The sequence below is a fragment of the Oryctolagus cuniculus genome, chromosome 8 (assembly GCF_964237555.1).
Source record: "Oryctolagus cuniculus chromosome 8, mOryCun1.1, whole genome shotgun sequence".
NCBI classification, from domain to species: Eukaryota; Metazoa; Chordata; class Mammalia; order Lagomorpha; family Leporidae; genus Oryctolagus; species Oryctolagus cuniculus.
In genome coordinates this window covers 113,840,749-113,864,071 of record NC_091439.1, presented here as the reverse complement: position 1 = coordinate 113,864,071, position 23,323 = coordinate 113,840,749, and the positions used below count along the sequence as shown (strand labels likewise).

General features: G+C 42.2%; 1 long non-coding RNA gene across 9 annotated transcripts in view; it reads right to left on the bottom strand.

The window, feature by feature from the left end:
• Positions 1-23,323, bottom strand: part of LOC127487367 (uncharacterized) — a 334,927-nt gene that overhangs the window by 56,698 nt on the left and 254,906 nt on the right. For 7 of the 9 annotated variants that reach the window (XR_007914179.2, XR_007914180.2, XR_007914176.2 and 4 more), the window contains exons 1-2: positions 7,324-23,323; positions 4,391-4,511 (exon numbers count right to left, since the gene is read on the bottom strand). The exon at positions 7,324-23,323 is cut by the window's right edge and continues 14,407 nt beyond it. This is a non-coding gene — a long non-coding RNA (uncharacterized lncRNA). The remainder of the gene's footprint in view (positions 1-4,390; positions 4,512-7,323) is intronic. The other 2 variants (XR_011378078.1, XR_011378077.1) reach the window with 1 other exon arrangement.

Genomic DNA, 23,323 nt, shown 5'->3' with positions numbered 1-23,323 from the left:
ACACGGGAGAGAAAATGTCTCAGTATCTGCCACTGGCACGCTGTGAACATTTGCAGCTCAAACGCACCCAACACCTTTCTCAGCCTGCTCACAGACAGGTCTCCATTTCAAGCTGATCCTCACTGTCTGCAAGGATCTCTGCACTCAGCCACTGACCATCCTCCAAGCTCCTCCCCCGGCTCTGGCAACTTTCCATGGCCCTGTCTGCCAGTCGCCCACTCTGGAAATGGGGGAGCCAGATGGTTCTCTCCTGGCAGGAGGACACAGGTGTCCAACCTGCCCTCATCTGATCAGATGTCCCTCCATGGGGTCTCATCTGTATGAGTGACTGGATGGAACAGGGGCCATGGAGAACTCACCAGGCTGATGCCAGGGGCGGCAACTCCAGGAGCGTTCATGCCAGCAGTCACAGCTGTCGCCCACTGGCAGCGGTGGCAGGGTCTCTCCGGAACTCACCTAAGGAGCCAACCAAGCATCGTCCTCAGGCCTGCCAGCTTCTGGGGTCATCTTCAGACCTTTGCCCTCCACCCTTCCCAACAGCAGCTCATTAATTCTCTTTTCTGCTTAAATAAATCAAAGCCCATTTCAATCATTAAGAAACACTGAAGCTCTTTCCTGAAGTCATCATTAAACTAGAAGTCTTACCATCTATGACTTCAAAAGCATGGGACACGTCTCAGCCCCTTCTTGGACCAATGCAGACTCCACTGTGAGTTGTGTAATAAAAACTAGAGAGACGCAAAGCCAATTCTTTTGCAAAAAGGTGCCTTCTTCAAAGGTTCAACCTTGACAAAATGCCTGCAGCCTGGACTGTGGTTTCCACAGACCTGGGCCACGCTGCATGACAGATCATTCAGCCAAGTTGCTTTTGAGTTCTGAAATGAGCAGACTGCCTTTGTTGAAGGACCCCTTGGCATGAGAACGCACATTTAAGCGTATTAAGTATGCTGGTTGCCCAGGAGGAGTGATGTAATTGTTGCAGCTGCACATGGAAGCACAGAGGTGAGTCTGAGTAGACTGCACCAGAGGAAATCAGGCTGATTTCTTGTACATAGCAAATGACTGAAGGAATTGGGTTCTGTCTCCACCTGCCTTTCAAAGAAAAACCTTTATTAACCTAGAGTTAAATAACCCTCCCCTAACCAAGCCTCTCACACATAGCGAGACCCGCAGCCATTTCAAATTGCCCTTTCCCACCGAGTCACAGGAGTCCAGTGAAGTGGGCAATTTTTGATTCTTTTTTCTTCAGCTATTTTTCACTGACCGTCTCAGATAAGAGAAACTAATCGGCTCGATTCAATAGTGAGTCTTGTGATGGATTTTCTGTTTCTAATAAAATTTGCTGTCAAGCTACTCTGGCAGTTCTGTTTTCATTAAAGGTCATCCAGCAAGTGGCACAGTGACAGCTACTGGCCGGAACCCCTGTGCTGTCTCCAGCATGATTCGTGCAGTGACACCTGGTGGCCAAGATGTGTCCTTGTCCTGAAAAGGCAAGCCAAGTGCGTCCCTGCTGCTGTGTGCACGCATGGAGGGGGCAAAGGAGAAGACAGAAGCCCCGGAAGGCAGAAGTCCTAAAGACAACCTCCCCTCATTTCACCTGCTCACCTGTCAAGATCCAGTCCCTCTCCTTCCCCGGGCTCCCCAGGATAGACTCTTGGTTGAACAGAGTGAGCAGGACTGCTAACTAGCTGCTCCGCCCTTCCTCTCTGGCACTGTACTTCATAAGGATGAGTTTTGATCAAATAGTTTCCACACGATTGTACAAACAGTAGTTCAGCTCTTTTTAACAACTCTTTTCTCAAGAATCCTGGATTAGGATGTGAAACAGGGAAAATATAACTTAATTGCAGTAGTGACAAATTCACTGGATTTCACTCAATTGCTCTGCAAATTGCGTCTTAGTGCTCCCATTAGGAGTCACCCAATCAAATTCCACATACTAAGTATCGCGGAACTATCACTGCAGAAACAGAGCATAGGAGGGAGCCAGCAGTGCCGTCATGTCAGTGACTTAAAGGACCTCATCTCTCATCCATCTATGACAGAGGCAGTGGCTGAATTCTGCAAGTAGGGTAATCATGATTAATGAGGATGGGCAGGTAAGCCCAATAAATGTGAGCCCACACTGAATGGCACAGCCCAGAAGAGAACTGAAAGCAAAATCAGGAGATACAGCAAGCATTCAGCAGGGAGTTGGATCACTAAGAATCCAACAGCTAAAGAGGGTGAAAGATGGAAGCTGAGTTGAGGACACTTTTAGCAAAAGTTATTACAGGAAAAGAATGAGGAAAAGAGTCCTATGGAGAAGGCTAACTGGGCATCTGTGAATAATGGACAGATGTGAATTTGGTATGAGGCTGGCTCAATAGTACCTCTCAACAGGGAATGGTGCAAGACAATCTCAGAGAGGAATCAGTTTCAGAGAAGGTGAGGGAAATTTAGACTGAATGAGGTAGAAAACAGAGTGTCCTTGAAGGCTATTTACCAGGGTGGGACATGAAAGAAAACTTTTGAAAGTTTTTCTTATTCAAGAACAAAGTTAATACCTCCTATAATCAGACACTGTTCATATAGACATCAACATAATGTGCAAAGTTTTAAGAAATGGTATCAATCAGTGGCAACAGATAAATCACCTATTGTCATTTCTCTGTTAACAAAGGTGATAAAGCAAAGCCCCAACTTGCCTTCATTGCCACAGTAAAAGCCACATGTGCTCACTATTTCAAAGAAAGATGTACCAAATGCCTGTCTCTTACTCAGGACCCCCTAGGTACTGGTGACACAGCCAAAACATGCATGACTCTTGTGCTGAGAGGCCTACTGTCTAGGGAGACAGAAGCCCCTATGTGCCTCATTGGCTCCTCAGAGGAGGCAAGCAGAGCCAGTGGCAGTGACAGTGCAGTGGGGATTCTCCAGGGACGGTTCTGATAACCATGGGAGAAGATACCCTCAGAGACCCGGGAGGTGGTGAGAAGGAGCACACCCTCAAAAGCAGGCAGAGGACAGGCTCAAAGGGAAGGCATCTGATGAGACCTGCTCCCAGCCCACTGAAAACCAAGGATGGAAGTTCCTTCCCCCTACCTTTCCAAACCTGTCTCTGACATCCACTCCTCCAACACCACACCCCACCCCTAGAGACACAGTTACCACCCACACTCTGCCAGAAGTTTATTCATAAAAGCACTATCTATGGGTGTGTATTTGTTCAAGTGCCTAACTCTCAATAAGACTGTGAACTTTGTGAGAACAAGAAACTGGTACCACAAAAGTATGGTAAAGGGAGCTGGATCCAAGTCCCCTATGTGTGTTTCACCACATCAGATTTGCATTCACAAATGCTTACCCACCACCTCTGTTAGACAAAGGCACCTGTGGCAGATAAACTTTAAAGGTCTCTGTATTCTAAGCGTATTAAACTCCCGGCCACAGGGCTCTGAAACAGGGCAATAATCTGACACAGTTCCTTAAGGAAGGAACTGGGAGGTGCTACAGAGGCCAAAAGGGAGAGGCTGAGAAGTGCCAGCTAAGAACCATCATCTGGAGTTTGCAAAATCAAAGATTTAACCAAAAAGGGGCTTGGGCTTGAGCAAAGTCTATTTCTTTGTGATTTTCTGTTAGTTCATTTTGTAGGGGCCATGATAAAAAAGAAGGCACAATCAGAATAAGACATCACTTGTGCAAGGAAACCCTGTGTGAGGGCAGAACCGCTGAGTGATAGGAGTTCCCAGGGGAGGTTTCCTGCACCTCTGTTGGTGTCCAAGAATGAAATACTCAAGTACAGATCAAGCACACTCGACTGTTTAACTTTGAAAGAACAAGTCAGGTTCTTTTCAAAGAAGAGCAAAAGGCACAACTACTTTTGCTGTGAATAAGTAGAGAAGCCAGCTGCAGTGGAGGGGAACGGCCTCACTGTGGTTCTACTACAAATGGGGAAGTATTAAAAGAGATCCCCAGGAGGATGTCTTGACTTTATCTGATAATTGATAGTTATCTACGGCGAAGCTGCTGAAGAGGCATGCCAGGAGAACCTCTGCTGAAACTAGCATTGAGGGCAGTCTCCTGTGCCGTTTGGTGTTCAAGCTTGACTGGCTTAATCAAGAGATACGTTCTTGAAAAGAAAAACTAATGGCCACAGAAGCATATCAGCCTACACTTTCCATGGGTTTAATGACAGAGAAAGGCCAGTTTCCTAAAATAAAGCAGGGCCTGCATGAGCACTCAATAGGAAAGTATAGGGTGGGCAGATTAATGAACGAACAAATGCATGCCTGATGCAATAGCAAGACTCCCAAGGCATCAAAGCTTCAATAATGATTACTGAAGAATACGCAAGTTGTGTCTTGACTCAAGCACTTGAAAAGTGAAGGTAAAGAACCAACCAACTAACCTTCATAACGGAGGCCCCAGAAGAGCACAACTTCATGTACAGTCAGCTGTCAATTTTCCTGAGGCTCTCATCTGTCCCACAGTTTGTCTGCTGAAAATCTCGCTTTCAACTTCTTGGGAGTCTAATTAGGCAAAACAGATAAGAAAGGTCTCTGTTAGACCACCCACAACTTTGTGTTTGTGTTTCCTGCAGCACATATGCTTCAGTCCCACAAGTGATCCTTCAAACCCAAACACTTAATTGCCTCATTATCTCCTCAAAACCCACAGATGTATTAGAAAGCCAATGAGAAGAGGAGAGAGGAAGGGAGAGAACTGGCTTTCCCTCAGTCTGAAAGCTGCTAATATTTCCTGACTCTCGGAAGCTGGGAGGCATTTAAACTGATGAAAACGATGAACAAACTGAACGACTCAGCTTCCTTAGGGTCAGACGTTCATCATGTGGCTGCAGTAACTTTTCAAGAGAATTTGCCAGCCTTTAGTATCACTGTTCCTCACGGTGGAATAAAAGCAACGGACTGCAAGCAAAAGAAGCATTTTAAGTCCACTGGGGATTTGGTTAACTTGATTAGCTACGTAGTGGCTTCACAATGTATGCTTCTTTTGATAAACACTTTTCATAGGTAACTATTATGTGAACGTACAGGGTTAATAAAAGAGACCTAATGCTCTTTGAGATGGCAAAATACTTAAGATTCTGGAACATGAGAGAAAGCTTTTCATATAATGTCAGACAGCAGAGCCCTCTCTGGAAGCCAGCACTCTGAGGGCCACAGCTGTATAGGATATGGCCATGGTGAGCGATGGCCAAAAGGAGAACTCATCCCATCTCTGAGGAAAACCTGACCACAAACAGCATGACCGTTGTCTCCTGAGATTATGCTCATGTTCCCACTCCAATAAAACTGGCGAAAACCTCCACTCCCCATTGTTTCATGTTGCACCCGTGTGATGGTGGGAGGTCAAGGACCAGATAGGTCATTACAGATATGGGCTGGTCTCACTGCTGTGTAAGTCCCAAAGGGTTCTGGCAGGGGCCAGCACTGTGGCGCAGCAGTTTAAAGCCCTGGCCTGCAGGGCCAGCATCCCATATGGGCACCAGTTCAAGACCCAGCTGCTCCACTTCCAATCCAGCTCTCTGCTATGCCCTGGAAAAGCAGTGGAAGATGGCCCAAGTCCTTGGGCCCCTGAACCCATGTGGGAGACCCGGAGGAAGCTCCTGGCTCCTGGCTTCAGATCAGTGCAGCTCCCACTGTTGCAGCCAGTGAACCAGCAGATGGAAGACTTCTCTCTCTCTGCCTCTGCTTCTCTATCTGTGTTAACTCTTTCAAATAAATAAATCTTTTTTTAAGTGGATCTCATGGGGGCCAGTGCTGTGGTATAGCAGGTAAATCTGCCGCCTGTAGTGTCGACATTCCAAATGGGCACCGGTTCAAGTCCCGGCTGCTCCACTGCTGATCCAGGCCTCTGCTGTAGCCTGAGAAAGCAGCAGAAGATGGACCAAGTGTTTGGGCCCTTGCACCCACGTGGGAGACCTGGAAGAAGTTCCTGGTTCCTGGCTTCGGATCAGCTCAACTCTGGCTAGTGGGGCCATTTGGGGAGTGAACCAGTGGAAGGCATCTCTCTCTCTTTTTCTCTCTCGCTCTCCACCTCTTTGTAACTCTGCCTTTCAAATAAATAAATAAATCTTTTTAAAAAATGTATCTAATTAAGCCCCCTGTCATTTTACAGACACAGCAACTGAGGTCCAGAGAGGCTACGTCTGTGCTTAGATGAGCCTGAGGGAGTACAATGGGGCCACATTAGGAACACAGAGCCAGGAGTGGTCAAATCAGTGGGAAAGACACCCTAAGCAGCTAGTACTGGAATAGCCAAAGGCATGTTCAGATTTTGGGAAGTAAGATAAAGACTGTGAAAAGGAAAGCAAAATTAAATGTTGGGTCTGAGAGGGGCAGGCATTTACCCTAGTGGTTAAGCTGTCTGAATCCCACACCAGAGAACCTAGGTTTGACTCCTAGCTCCAGTTCCCGAATCCAGCTCCCTGCTAGTGCACACCCTGGGAGGCAGCAGCTGATGGCTGAAGTAGTTGAGTTTCTGCACCCTTGTGGGAGATCTGGATTAGTTTCCTTGCTCTTGCCTCCAGCCTCCGCCAAGCCCCACCTTTGCATGTATTTGAGTGAACCAGCAACAGGAACTCTCTCTTGTGCTCTCTCTCCCTCTCTCTCTCTCTCTTGCTCTCATTATTGCTCTTTCTGTCTCTGAAATAAATTTTAAGGTTAGCTCTAATGGATGAGCCAGACCAGAAGAGATGGCAATTTAAATGCTGCAGTGTTGTCTCCTTTTTGGCTAAGTGTCTATGTGTGGTGGAATACAGTTGGTTTAATTTAGGCTTCTTTCTTCCTCCTTGCCGTCTCTCCTCATCCCCATCTCCCCCTTCCTGGTAGTATTAGTTTCCTGTTGCTGCTGTACAAATTATTACATAAGATTAGTGGCTTAAAAAAAAAAAAAAAACCACCAAGTCATTCTCTGACAGTTCTGGGGCTAAGTGGTCCGAAATGGGTTCCCAGGCCACATCACAGTGTCTGTAGGACAGCATTCCCTTGGCAGTTCTGCAAAGAATCTGCCTCCAGCCTTCCCTGCTTCCAGAGCACCGGGCTTTGCAGTCCTAGCTCACAACCCCTCCCCCATCTCACTTTCATCCCACACCGCCAATCCTCGTCCACCCGAAAATTTCCCCGTACCTCCTCTTCCACTGACACCTGTGATTATATTGATTTAGGGCCTGCCAGTTAATCCAGGGGGACTCCCTACACCTTGAGATCATTCATTTATTTGTGTCTTCAGAAACCCTTTTCTGACATAAGCTAACATTCACAAATCCCAACACTTCAGACATGGATGCCTTCCGAAGCCTTTATTCAGCCAAGTACGTACACCCCGTGAGTGAACTGCAAATCCATAGATGTGAAATGCTTTCTCTCAAAAGGCAGCAGGAATTCTGACACATGGTTGCTCAGCGAGAGCTCTCCATCCCATGAGGTGGTCACTCCACTTCTCCTGATTCCAGCATTCCATGACTGATCTGAGAGCTGTGCACTTTCCAATGCCTGCTGCGTAATAGGCAAAACTTTTCAGTGTGCATCCGATATGAAAGAGTTGCAGTAAACTGTGGATGCCTTACCTCTGGGAGAAGAATCCAACCGTCAATTGATTGACATTTTACAAAAGGAAATTATTCTTTGACCAACAAGATTTTGCCCTTTTGAAAGCATAATAACTTTTCAGTGAGGGCTACATCAAAGTCTGTCTTTTTTAAGTCACTTAAAGCAATAGCCTAGAGTCCTAATTTAAGTTAAAATTCAATTGCATGTAGTACAACCAATGGGAATAAATCAATTGAGGTGACAATCAGATGCACAGGTTCCTTTACACTTGGTTAAGTTCCCATATGCAGGCTCAGGGATGATTTACATCAAAATTTACTCCTCTGCTCAGGGATTCTGCATTTCTTTGTCTTTTGATTGTAAAGTGCCTTCCAGTTACAAACTTTAAAATGTGAAACAGATTTTTAAAAAGCAAAAGCATGATAATTAGTTTGGGCAAGTTTCCTCTCTGCTTTTTCATTTTTGTGACTTCAGAAAATCACAACTAACCTTACTGATCCATATTCCATACCAAATTTTCATGACCTTTGCAGCTGGTTTATGTTTTATGGCCTCTAAGACAAGGGTGACATAACTTTATAGTAAATAAAATTGTTCTGCCATAAAGTTATTTTCTAAAGACCTCACTAATTCTAAATTCCTATTCAAATCCATCTCTGTTCAGGTATATTTTTTCTAGCATTACAAAGTCAAAAAGTCCACTCAATCTGCATAGAACATTACCTTTGAACAATAAAAATGTCATAATTTCCTCAGTACCATAAATATCGTGATGTATCCCACTTTAAAATGCAACCCCGTGATACAGAGTTTAGAATAACATATTTCACATGCTACATAAGAAAACTGTTTCTATAGACATTATTAGGGTTACTCTGTGATTCCAAGATTTCATGATGATGCGCCTTATATTTATTAATTTATTTATATATTCATTTTCATTTAACAAGCATCTGTTTAATAAGCATCTGTTCCAAGCTAGGTCCTATGGAGATGAGAGGTTGAGAATTCAAAACAAATAACAAACTAGACTAGTTAGGACAAAAAGCACACAGGCGAACATTCCCATCAAGATAGAGTGGAAGCCTCATTGGTCAGGTGGGACCAAATGATTTAGCCCATCTGGGAAAGTCATTGTAGAGTTCTCAAGGAAAGAAAGACTTTAACTGGGTCTTACCAAACGAACGTGTGGCTACCAACTAGATAAGAGATATTAAAGTGTGTGTGTGTGTGTGTGTGTGCATGTACTCCCTTGTACTAGTGAGAGATCACATGGTAATAAGAAAAAGCTTTGACCAGAAATCCGGTGACCTATACCCGAATTCCAAGTCTTCTTGTCCACTGTGTGCCTGTGGGCACTTGTCCCCCTTAGAACTCTCTGCTGGAAAGAGCAATCAACTGCATTTCATGTCTAAAACCAGATGGCTCAAAACCTCCCATCAGACACTTGTCTCTCCCAACCACTGTCATTGCAACCCCTCCCATTCCCCTACAACACATGGCTGATCATAGACAGGAAGAATGATGAGCACTGAAAGCATTGCTCAGGAAAGCGATGATCCTCATTGCAGTAGACATTCAGTCCACTGACCAGACAGGTGGCCAGGTCTGTGACATCACTGCCTTCAGCAGGAAGGCACTTCCCACATGGGGAGGGGCATTGCCCAGAGACTGACACATTGGGCCCTTCGCCACTCCGTCTCCACTCCAGCGTGCAGGGCCTTTAGCTCTGCTAAAATGATGGCCACTACACTGAAACCCCCAGGCACTGCAGGGCGGAGTCCACGGGGCTGGGCCATCATATCTTTTTCCCCACACAGAATGCCCACTTGTTTTCTTTCAGCTCTTTTACGTCTACTCCAGAGCCCCCCTCTGCCTAATCATTTAAAGGTTTAACTTCTCTGTTTCCAAGGCTCTTAAAAACATCCCCATGTCACACACAGTGCTCCAGCCAAACGTTAAACTTTCCTTTAAGTTTGGATGAAGTCTCGGGTCTTCTCTGTCATTCGCTGTTCATCCTCCAACAGCAAAATAATGAAGCCTCTGACTCACCCCTCTACTGCCATCAGGTCGCATGATTTGCTCTTCTCAGTACCTGCTAATGTAGTATAATGCACCATAACACGCACTCCACATGAGGCATATTTTTTTTTTTTTCCTGCACATCAACCCTGTGGTGGTTTTTAAAGGGAGCAAACCAGAGATGAAATGTGAGGGTCCTGCCTCATCCCTATGGACAGCAGTTGTAAATTTAGACATTGAAGTAGTGACTGTATCATGCTTGAATTAGTAGTCCTGGCACTCTAATATCTTGATCCTTTTTAAGTTCTCCAAGAAAATCCTTATTCCTCCTTTATGTTAAGATGCTGTGTCCCCTGTTTAGTGTCATTACTTCAAACTATAGACATTGAGGCCTCAGACACTGTCATATTCATTTCTATCCCCCACAGGGCTTCACGCAGGGCTGATCATAGAATGAATGCTTAATATTTGTTAAATTGAAATTATCTGAAGCATGTTCCAACTTGTAGTTCCTAAAAAGCCCGTGGTTTTCCAGGCAGGAGGTTAATGGCCCTTGTTTTGCTTCTGTTTGTGCTATAGAAAGTTGCCTCCACCACTGAGCTTTTGCAGCCTGAGCTGGAAGGCAGTGACTGACCTCGGTACTTCTCTGATCCTCATGGCAGCTCTGCTTCCTACAGTGGCTACTGGCATCATCTTGAATCTACTTTGGACACTTCCTGTAAATAACCTGAAACTTTCAGTTCAGTACTTTTGTTCAAACTTTGCAAATGGTAACAACTAAAAGAGCTGTGCAAGAAATCTGAAATAAACTCTACTGCTAGAGTCAGGTGGCTCTGGTTGGTCTGACGTGTGGTGCTGAGCAAGAAACAACATGGGAGTCTTAGGAGCATGGATGATGGACTACACAAAATACAGTGAAGATCAAAGCCCAAACAGAGACAGCATCTCTGCAGATGTTCTGCCACTGCAACAGAAGAGGGAACCTGAGACATCAAAAATATAAGGCCAGAATCTAGAAAAGGGGAGGAACTACATATGATGGGCCCTTAAAACTTCATGTAAAATGAATATTATAGCAAAACTATGAATGGATTTCAAAAAATTCTAGCACCAAAATAAACTTATGTTTTAATATTTCCATGAACTTTTTTAAGTATCCTCATATACTGAGACTCCACATACTTATACTCCAATAGGGGATCTAATGTTAATTAGCTAAAACCTATAAAATTCTGGGCAATATATTTCTCTTCTTTTCCTGAAACATTAAGGGAGAAAATCAAATCAGTTGCTCTGTTTCTCCAAATGTTAAGAAAAAAATGAGATCACTGGCTTGTTTCTAGGCTGCCTTTAGCTCTTACAGTTTATAACACTTATCTATGGGTAGATCATGTTGAATGTTGTTAATAAATATGGTATGTATGTCAGGTCACCAAGAGGCAAAGATTGTCACAAGGTTTCACATCCATTTATTCATTAAATGATATATTAAAGGAGCCAGCTTTCTGGCATAGCCAGTAAAGCTGCTGCTTGCAACACTGGCATCCTGAATGGGCCAGCTGCTCCACTTCTGAACCAGCTCCTTGCTAATGGCCTGGGGAAAGCACCAGATGTCCCAAGTGATTGGGCCCCATCATCCATGTGGGAGACTCAGATGAAGCTCCATGCTCTTGGCTTTGAGGCAATCAGGGAATGAACCAGTAAATATGAAAGATATTCTCTCTCTCTCTCTGTCTCTCTCTGTCTCTCTCTCTCTCTTGCAGCAATCAGGGAATGAACCAGCAAATATGGAAGATATTCTCTCTCTCTCTCTCTCTCTCTCTCTCTCTCTCTCTCTCTCTTCCTTTAACTCTGACTTTCACATAAAATAAAAAAAAATCTTAGAAAAAGAACACTGGCTCTTCTTCAAGAAAGAAACAAAAAGAAACAAAAATTCAGTATGGGTTCTAGGTGAATTTTAGGCCCATCAGGAGATTTTTTTGAAAAATTCTCCACAGTACATTCTATAAATTCATTAGTAGAAACCATAGCAAGTGTGCCTATGAAGTTGTGTTGATTTAAAGCTTATTCTATTAATATTAACAGAAAGATATTTCACAGCTGTGATCCTAAAAATTAAAGCATAAGCAAGTGAGTAGGCAGTGGAAAATGGAGGAGCAAGTCCTCAAATCACCATCTTCAGGACTTACCTAAAACGCGAACTTGAAGTCAAACAGAGATTTTAAGACTGGCCTTATCCTTGCAGTCTTAGAAAGAATCTGATGCTTAAATGTATTTAGTGGTTCACAATTACAGTGAATATTATCTGCTATTCCTCTCTAAGGGGTGGGGGAGGAATTTAAACTGCTACTCAGCCAGTACGTGTTTGCATTCTGTGATTTTGGAGCTACAATTTTTTAGCCAAGAATATTGTAGGAAGAACATGTGTCGGCGACGCGGCTCACTAGGCTAATCCTCTGCCTTGCGGTGCCGGCACACCGGGTACTAGTCCCTGTTGGGGCGCCGGATTCTGTCTCAGTTGCCCATCTTCCAGGCCAGCTCTCTGCTGTGGCCAGGGAGTGCAGTGGAGGATGGCCCAATTGCTTGGGCCCTGCACCCCATGGGAGACCAGGAGAAGTACCTGGCTCCTGCCATCGGATCAGCGCGGTGCACCGGCTGCAGCGCGCCGGCCGCGGCGGCCATTGGAGGGTGAACCAATGGCAAAGGAAGACCTTTCTCTCTGTCTCTCTCTCTCACTGTCCACTCTGCCTGTCAAAAAAAAAAAAAAAAAGAAGAAGAACATGTTTTTCCCATTTGGAAGCATTGCTTGCTAAACAGTGTGAAGAGTTAGAACTAAATGATCTGTAGTGACACAGGTCAGGTTCAGATAAAAGAGTGTTAGCTTGAGAACACATATGCAATCTATAACTCTGTAGTGCACCCAAAGCCTATAGTAAACAGTGTTTGTTACAAAAGGAATAAGCAATATAATCCAGATCAGCAGTGCATTTCAAATTTCATTTGCATCGGAATCACCTGGAGAACTTGTTAGGCCACAGATTGCTGCACCCCTCTCCCAAAGGTTCTTTCATTAGGAACTAGCGCAGTACCTGAAAATCCACATTCCCAAAAACTGTCCAGGTGACGGAACCGCAGCTTGTCCAGAGGCTACTGACCATCCCTGACTTAGGCCTGGGAAAGCTGGGAGCTGGCCTGAGTGTGGCATGTGTTTTCACACCAAATAACCTTTCTCTATGTGTCTTTTTCCTCCTCAAGGTGAAGAGCTCTATGTTCTATGCTCTCCTCAGCTCCAGCTGATGCTCTTCATAGATGACTCACACCATAAAATCCTGCACCAAATCAAGTGGAGCTTACTGAGTATAAAGTAAAATTCCCCATCTGCATGCCATCTGGCCTTCAAGTCCAAACAATAAGTGTTCACAAGAAAGGGACGCCAAAATAGCATTCTACGTTTTGCTTCTAGTTTTCCTAAGAATTATCCAAAAGCATGCCCTTTTCTCCTCCTGCTCAATTCCGTATCTGATTTGTCTCAGAGACCTCAAGCGAGGAATTTTAAAACATGTGTCAGCATTTAAGTCACATATACTCCATGGGGTCAAGGAAGGTGTTAGTCAAAGGAGACAAAATCTCAGTTAGGTAGGAGGAGTTAAGTTCAAGAGACCTCTTGTTCAACAAGGTGACTAAAAAAAAAAAAATACTGAATACTTGAAAAATTCTAAGATTTTTAACTTGTAAATGTTCAAGCACAGAAAAAAATGATTATTCTGTGAAGTGATGCATGTCAGCTAGATTTAGTCACTCCACTGTTCATATATATATATATATACCATATATCTAATTTCAAAACATGCTGTTTTAATATGTAATAAACCATGCTGTTATTTTTTTTTGACAGGCAGAGTGGGCAGTGAGAGACAGAGAGAAAGGTCTTCCTTTACTGTTGGTTCACCCTCCAACGGCTGCTGCAGCCGGCACGCTGCGGCCAGCACGTCGTGCTGATCCGACGCCAGGAGCCAGGTACTTACCCTGGTCTCCCATGGGGTGCAGGGCCCAAGCACTTGGGCCATCCTCCACTGCACTCCCAGGCCAGAGCAGAGAGCTAGACTGGAAGAGGGGAAACCGGGACAGAATCCGGCGCCCCGACCGGAACTAGAACCTGGTGTGCCGGCGCTGCAGGTGGAGGATTAGCCTATTGAGCCATGGTGCTGGCCAATATGTAATAAAACATGCTGTTTTAATATGCAATAAAAACATATAAGTTTACCTGTCAATGTAAAAAAAATAAGTCAAAAATAGAAACACTATAGAAGTTTCCCACCTCTCTCCCTAATCTTTAATTAGGTTTTAGTTGGATTTTTAAATATGGCAGCTATAATGAGAAATCAATACATTGTCATTTATAGCCATTTACCATACCAAAATATATCTGTGCATCCAAACTCTTCATTAGCAGAGTGCAGTGTGTACCCTCTCTATTGTTCAGGTCCCTGTTGCTATTGATTAAAAAACAGCAGAGAGAGACATAGAATCACATCTTCCAAGAGGTTAGGAAGAATGAGATGGCTGAATCAGCATTCCAAATCACATCAAAGTATCCAACCTACTGAGTAAATGCAAAATTCAGACTAGCTGCTGTTATCAAATGTGGTTTGGAGACCATTTTGTCAGAGTTCCCTATGAGCCAGACTTATCAACAAGCAGAAAGACAAATTCACCCACAATATGGAGCTGGAGGAGAATCAGCCCCGCAGCAATGGGGCTGTGCTTGCTGCAATTGAACGCTGCTAGCTGTTCATCGCCAAATTGAACACAAGTGGGACAAACTGCTGACACACAACATATGCCATGGAAACCGACGGCTGGAATGAAAGAGGCTCTAGCTAGACCATTATGAAGATCAGGAAACAAGAGATGGTTCACTTCAGAACAAGGCTTCACGTAGGCAGAGCACAAGATGGAGTAATATATTTATTATTGTCCAGAGAATTGCTGAACTTTGCAGCTGCCAAGAATCTCAGCAATCCATACTATTTCTCAGCCTTTTCATTGTTTCCTTTTCATACACTCATCCCTTAAAATATGTCTTTCCCTAGGCTCTGTCCTGGATTCTTTATTCACTGAATGCTTTCCCTTGATAACTTTATCACCTTTATATGGATGATTCTCAGGTTTTTATTTCTAGTCCTGACCTTGTTCTTGAGCTACAGATTCAAACATTGCATAGCCTTACAGACATCTCCTGTGCATGTCTCAGTGGTGCAGCTAATTCAACGAGATGGAAAAAAGTGAGCCACTCAATGCCATGTCTTGTTATCTGCATTAGTGGCGGCCCTGCATTTACAGTCACCTGGCACAAGCCATCAGTCTTCTGCCCACCTGTCTCCCTTCCCCACATCTATTCCCTCATGATGCCACTGTAAGTCACAGGACCCCTGCCCTGCATCATTGCAGGGATCTCTCTGACACGTTCTACTGCCCAGTCCTCTTCACATCCTGCTCTCTGATTGCCTAACTCCTCTGGCCCCAAAACTCGGTATTACTTCTTTGCTTTGTAGAATACAGTCAATTGTTCTTAAAATGTCATTATAAGTGCCTATTAACTGACTTCAGTCTCCTGTCTGACTTTATCTTCCACTCCATCCTTATTTCTCTCCCCTCTCGGTCCATGGCTGTATGACTTCAAGCCACTAAAATAAAAGGCTCAGAAAACAGTTCATAAAAAAGGAAATACAAATCAGCTTGTGTGAGTTCAAACTGATGAAATCTTTACTTAATATATACTAAATGGACCTTCTGTATATAAAGATAATTGAAAATGAATCTTGATGTGAATGGGAGAGGGAGCGGGAAATGGGAGGGGTGCGAGTGGGAGGGAAATTATGGGGGGGGAAGCCATTGTAATCCATAAACTGTACTTTGGAAATTTATATTTACTAAATAAAAGTTAAAAAAAAGAAATTAGACTTCATCAAAATTAAAAAAAGATAAATGAAAATACAAAATTAAACCAAGAATGTATTTTCATTTATCAAATTGTTTAAAGTCCAAAACTTTGATAATATGCTCTGTTGAAGAAACTATAGTGAAAAAAGTACCCTCAAATATTACTGGTGGTAGCATATATTGCTACATTTTATGAACTGCTATTTTAAAAGGTCTTTTCAAAATTTGAGTGCACTTGCCCTGTTGTAGCAGACTGAAAATGGCATGGAACATTGCATTCTTCCATGTCCCCTGCTCTTACATGGGGGTATTGCATATACACAATAGCATTCTTCTCTAAGAGATAACTCTACTTAACTTCCCCCCTTGAATCTGAGCTTGTCCTGTGTCTCCTTGGCCACAGAATGGAAGTGGTCTACTGGCTTTCAGACTACACCTCAAAATACCTCCCTTTTTTCTGCTTTCTTTGAATCCTGCCATCTCCCTGCGATCAGGTCTAAACTGGCTTGCCAGAGGACAACAGACATAAAGCCCCACTGCCTGCCTCTATAGTCAATAGCTATTCAACCAACAGCCATCTTGGACAACCCAGATCCAAGCCAACCATCAGCAGACTGCAGCTACTGACCAAGCCCAGAAAATCTCCATGGAACTTTGCCCTTATCTGCAGAACCACCCAGCTGACATGTAGACTTAACATTAATAATAATACTAAATGTGTATTATTATTTTAAACAACCAAATCCCCCCCCAAATCATGTTTTTCCTGACTTGTGGTAATACACAGAGTAAAAAAAAAAATACAATGTCTATGAGCAAAATTGACATTTTGAGATTTTATTATTGTTTACAGCCTTTGTCTTTACTCTTGATGACCAGTGGTTTTTCCTACGTGTTACTTGTTGAATTCTTTACTTAGTGGAGGGTTAAGCTTGTGATTATAAAATAAACTGAGATTATGTCATTTTAATAATTAAAAAAATAAGAAAGTAAGTAGGAGGGAGTGTGGGACTATGGCAGGAGGGAGGGTAGGGTGGGAATTAACACTATGCTCCCAAATCCATGTATATGAAATACATGAAATTTGTTCAGCTTATATAAACAGAAAACTTCATAAAAGAAAGAAATAAAAGAAATGGCTTATTTTGCATAATAACAAACTGATACACCTTTATTTTTTTTTAAATATTTATTTATTTATTTGAAAAGCAGAGTTAGTTACAGAGAGAGAAGGAGAGACAGAATCTTCCATTTGTTGTTTCACTCCACAAATGGTCACAATGATGGGGGCAGGGGCAGGCTGAAATCAAGAGCTTCTTCTGAGTCTCCTGCGTGAGTGCCAGGGGCCCAGATAACTGGGCCATCTTCTTCTGCTTTCCCAGGCACCTTAGCAGGGAGCTGGATCAGAGGTGGAGCAGCCACTCTATTGGCCCCTGATACACTTTTTAAGGGAGAAATCCTGCTTCTAGAAATAAATACATGCAAACATACACACACTCACACACACAAAATCTTTTTGAACACTGACCCATGTTAATATAGTGCCTTTTTAAAAATGAATAACTTTTAAATGAGTAAATCACCCAAAAGGCTTTGTCCCTGCCTACACCTAAGCAATTGCCAATATAGTTGTCTCTGTCTAGACAGTAAGTATTAAGAGATTATTTAATGAATAAAAATTTTTGTCCGTGCTAAAACAACTGACATTGACAAGCACCTTTGAAGTCATCTGGTCACCCCTGTGACACAATGCATGCTCCCGGTTCGGTCATGTGACCCCTTTGTTACCTTCTCCTGGAACAAGAAGCACGCTGAACCACATTAGTAGAAGAAATGAAAGAAGAACAAAACATGTCTCTAAAGAACAAATGGTCCAGTTCCAAGTTATTTTCTTATAGAAAGAGCATTATGGATGAAGACGTTGTCACTGCATTATATTTTAATTGTGAAGAAACAAATAAATCATCAGTGATAAGAGGAAGGTTAAATAAATAATGGTGCATGCAAGGAATGGGGTACAGCTGTTATTATAAATAATTTTTAACCACTGTGGAAAACAGATTACACCATTATGTAAAGCAAAAAAGATAAAATGTGAAATTCTCTATTCAGTAAGATATCAATTGTGGAAAAACCTGATGAGACAAGTAAGATGCAAAGAAAATATGCCAACGTAGTAACTGTAAACATTTACATTGCTTCCTCCTTTTCTACTTTTCCTCTTCCTCACTCCTAAATTTTCTACAATATTCACACATTACTTTTCAATTTAGCATATGGTAAAAATGCTAAACATAATAAACTCAGGATTCACCAACACTAAAGAAGTCAGTAAGAAATAGGATATCATAATAAGACATGCTAAGTGCTTTCACAAGAAATCCTAACCCCTTAGCACAAGAAAAGACGGCTTCTTGCCTCTTAATGGAACACAGATGGGCAAGAGGTTTTCCATTCCATGCAGTCAAGAAAGAATAAGACTTCTGCTCATAACTCTGCCTTTCCCAAAGTCCTCAAACTTCTGTGCATCTATTCAATAGAAGAGTAAAAAAAAAAAAAAAAACAAACCAGGAGATACATATGTGGGAGTATGCTGTGGCCCAGGATAGAGGGGAAGGCACCACTAGAGCCCATGTCCACATCTATTGGAAGCAGCACTGGGCAACTCATGTGTCTATGTTCCTGGGAGGAAGAAGCAGCAGCCATGGTGGATATTAGCCAGTCTCTAACACAGCCAGCAAAGAGGCTCATGGAATAAGAGAATTTTGTGTATCTCTTAAATTTCTGAATGACAGGAAATTGGAAAAAAGTAGAAAAAAAAGATAGTCTAGCTGGATAGCTTGGCATGACAGTGAAAGAAAAAGTGAAGGAGATAACTACTCTTAAAGGAGGGAGAAGGACAGAGCCATTAGAAGGCCAATGTCTGCATTTTTTACCTGCAATCAGAACTAGGAAAACCATCTCTAATTTCTAACAAAGCTTTGCTTCACTTTCAATCCCGCTCTCAACCTCTATAACCTCTTTGGCAAATTAAGGTTCAAACCTCAGAGCTCTCATGTGTAAAATGAAGTTATTAATACTTAATTTGAGAGATTCCAAGAAGGAAAATTAAGGAAAAACATACTGTGCTAGGCTAGGGATAAACAGTAAAAAAAAAAAAAATAAAGTGTAAGAAGTTCACTTTCAGGAGTGAACTGGAGAGAAAACTACACTGGAAATCCTACAAGAGGAAAAGGAACACTGTGGACCCGTGTGGAGGGTGAGGATGCAGGCATGGATGCGAACATAACCACAACTGCAGCAGCAGAGAGCTGGGACAGGTGGCAGCTTGGAGACGGAACTGAAACCAGACTGCATCAACCCACGGTGACAGAGGAGGAAGGAGAGCATGGCGTGCATCTGGACTGGAGCACTGTGGGCTAGTGGTTGCTAGTGGTTGCCTGCAGTTCCACTGGAAGTAGAGGGGAGACATTTATCCCACCCAGACTTCCCCACAACAGTATCCACTGCCTGGCTGAGAAAGGGCAGGTGCCATTTTGGTTTGGGGCAGGAGCTGCTGAAGACTGTGTGCACTCACAGCAACTGGCTGAGACAGGACTCCATCTTCTCAGCGTACTGGCAGCAGTGGCAGGAAGATAGTAACATTCGTCCAATGACTCTGGTGTACAAGATCCAGAGATCCTAGTGAAGGAACAGTCCACAGTCCCCAATGGCTGAGCCTGGCTGGGAGGTAGCTGGCCAACCACGTGAGACAGTGAGGTGCCTACAGACGCTCAGGATCAGCACACCTAGGAGGGGCAGTCTCAGGGAACATCTGCCTCTCTGTGGACTGGACAGGCTGGCAGGGCAGAGAGAAACCTCTGTAACTAGCGACTAAAGGAGCCTTGTATGCAGAGACCGTGGGGATTTGGTGGTTTCCTGAGATGATGCAGGTTATAACTGGGTCTCTGGGCAATCACTGGGTGCACCTCCACATGTTCAGAGCTCCTTGGTGGCCTAGAGCAGATTGTTGCAGTGGGACCTGTGCACACAGTGAGGACTGTGCAAATCATTAGTGCAGTTAATTTGGTGGCACAGAACACACCGGGGGCTATTGAAATCTACCATGAGCAACTTGGGTGATACCCTGAATACTTGCCCCACCCTGGAGCAGTGACCAGAGCTCCATGGCCACACTCACCACATACTGCTTGGTATTCACTGAAAGTGCAGACATCCCACTGAGCCACAGAGGCATAGCTCAATGATAAAAGTCAAAAGAAGAAAAAAAATCAACTCCAAAAGTGCCTAAAAACAAATGCAAAAATTCAGGAAACAAGAATAAGGAAGACATATGAGCTCCCAAAGAACACAACATTTCAATTTTAGAATGTGAACATGAAGAGACTGAGGAAATACCAGAAATGAAATTCAAAAAATTAATCATAGGATTACACAAAAGTAATCAGAAGTAAATTCATGAACTAAAGGAATTCCTGAATGTGTGGAGAGAGCTGAATAGAAGGCTTATTTAGTGAAATAACTACAGAAAACTTCACCAAATTAGAGAAAGAAAGGGGCATCCAAGTACAGGAAGCAAACAGAATTCCTAATAGACATGACCAGAAAAGATCTTCACCATGACACACTGTAGTCAAATTTCCCATGGTAGGGACCCGTGCTGTGGTTCAGCAGGTTATAGCCCTGTCCTGAAGCACCAGCATCCCATATGGGTGCCAGTTCTAGTCCTGCCTGCTCCTCTTCCAATCTAGCTCTTTGCTGTGGCCTGGGATATTGGTAGAAGATGGCCCAGGTCCTTGGGCCCCTGCACCCAAGTGGGAGACCCAGAATAAGCTCCTGGCTCCTGGCTTCAGATCGGCCCAGCTCCAGTCATTGTGGCCATCTGGGGAGTGAACCATCAGATGGAATACCTATCTCTCTCTCTCTCTCTCTCTGCCTCTCTGCCTCTCTCTGCAACTTTGTCTTTCAAATAAATGAAATAAATATTAAAAAAAAAAACAAATTTCCCATGGTAAAACATAAAGAAAATATTCTAAAATATGCATGAAAGAAATGCCAGATTACTTTCACAGGGTCAACAGTTAGACTCACAGCTGACTTCTCAGTAGAATCATTACAGGCTAGAAGACAATGACGAGAATATATAGTCAAAGTCTTAAAAGAAAAAAAAAACTGTCAACCCAGAATACTGTACCGTGCAAAGCTCTCATTTATGAATTAAGGTGAAAAGAGACCTTTCACAGCAAACAGAAATTGGAAGAATTTTATGTCACTCATTAAGTCTTACAAAAGATGCTTAAGGATGTGTTATACCTAGAAACAGAAAAATGGCCATCATTATGAAAGAATGTGCAGGCAGAAAATCCTGCAGTAAAAGTACAAAAGAAACACAAAATAAAAAATAGGTATATTTATGGAAAAATGGCAGAGCATGTCGTTATTTATCAACAGTCACCTTTAATGTAAATGGCCTCAACCCCCAATTAAAAGATAAAGACTGCTCTAACGGATTAAAAAACAAGACCCATCTACCTTCTGCCTACAAGAAACATATCTTACCAACAAAGATACATGTAGACTGAAAGTGAAAGGATGCAAAAAGATATTCCATGTTAAAGGAAGGCCAGAAAGGACAGGTATTGCCATCCTCATATAAGACAAAGTAGACTTTAATATAAAACTGTAAAAAGAGACAAAGAAGGGCACTGTGTAATGATTAAGGGATCAATTAAATAGGAAGTTGTGATTAAAATAAATATATATGCACCCAATGAAAGGGGCCCTGGCTATTTAAAAAAATGTTAATGGATCTAAAGGGAGACATAAACACCAATATAATAGTAACAGGGAACTTCAACACCCCACTTTCATCATTGGAAATACCAATTGGACAAAAAATCAACAAAAAACAACAGATAACGAACACTATGGCCCAAAAGGACGTAACAGATATCTACAGAACTTTCCATTCTTCAGCTGCAGAAAACACGTTCTTCTCATCAGTGCATAAAGCAAGTCTCAGCAAATTAAAAAAAAAAAAAATGGAAATCATACCATGCTTCTTCTCTGACCACAATGGAATTAAGCTAGAATCAATAACTCAAGAATTTTTATATGAAATACAAACACATGAAGACTGAACAATATGTTCCTGAATGAACAGTGGGTCACAGAAGAAGTCCAAAGAGAAATCAAAAAATTTCAGGAAAAAAATGAAGAGACAATACAACATATCAAAACTTATGGGATATAGCAAAGGCAGTGCTAAGAGGGAAATTTATAGCAATTGGCACCTACATCAAGAAACTGAAAAGACAATAAATGCATCTCAAGGATACAGAAAAACAACAAACCAAGCCAAAAATTAGTAGAAGGAAAGAACTAATTAAAATTAGAGAAGAAATAAACAAAATTGAAACAAAAATACAGAAAATCAGTGAACTGAAGACCTGGTTTTTTGAAAACAATAAACAAAACTGACACAGCATTGGCCAAACTAAAAAAAGAGACAGAGAAAGAAGACTCAAATCAATAAAGCAGAGATTAAAAAGAAATGTAACAACAGATATAAAAAGAATCATCAAGAATTACTACAAAGAGCTATATGCCAACAAATTGGGAAACCTAGAAGAAATGCATAGATTCCTAGACACATACAATCTACCAAAATTGAGTCATAAAGACAGAAAACCAAAAACCAACACAGAAATTAAATCAGTAATAAAGACCCTCCCAAAAAAGAAAATCCCAGGACCAGAATGCTTCACTACTGAATTCTACCAGACATTTAAAAAAGAACTAAATCCAATTCTTATCAAGGTATTCAAAACAACTGAAGGGAGGGAATTCTCCCAAATTCCTTCTATGAAGCCTGCATCACATTGAATCCTAAACCAGAAAAAGATAAAAGAGAGAAAAAGAATGATTGACCAATATTCCTGAGGGTCATGGATAGAAAAATTCCCAAAAAAATATTAGCTAATCGAATCCAACAACACATCAGAAAGATTATCCACCTGAACCAAGTGGGATTTATCCCTGGTATGCAGGGATGTTCAAACATTCACAAATCAATAAGTGTGATACATCACATTAACAAGCTAAACAAAAACCATACAGTTATCTCAACAGATGCAGAGAAAGCATCTGATAAAATACAACAACCTTTCATGATGAAAATCTTAAGAAGCAAATAGGCTATAGGAGGAACAGTCCTCAAGACAGTCAAGGCAATTTATGACAAACCCATGGCCAGTGTCCCACTGAATAGGGAAACGCTTTGAATCACTCCCCCTAAGATTTGGAATGAGACAAGGATGCCCACTTTCACTATTTCTATAGCATATATTCCTGGAAGTTTCAGCCAGAGCCATTATGCAAAATAAAGAAATCAAAGGGGTACAATTTGGAAAGGAGGAGATCAAAACTAATTACATAATTCTATATATAGGAGATCCAAAAGACTCCACTGAGAGGCTATTGGAACTCATAAAATAGTTTGGTAAAGTGGCAGGATATAAAAATTAACATGGAAAAATCAATAGCTTTTGTATACACAGGCAATGTCATGGCTGCGAAAGATCAGTCCTACTCACAATAGCTCCAAAAAAGTATTAAATGTCTTATAATAAATTTAACCAAGGATTTCAAAGATCTCTACAATGAAAATTACAAAATATTAATGAAACAGAAGACATTTAAAAATGGAGAAATCTTCCATGTTCATGTTTTAGAATGAACATCATCAAAATGTCCATTCTACCCAAAGAAATTTACAGATTCATCACAATCCCAATCAAAATACC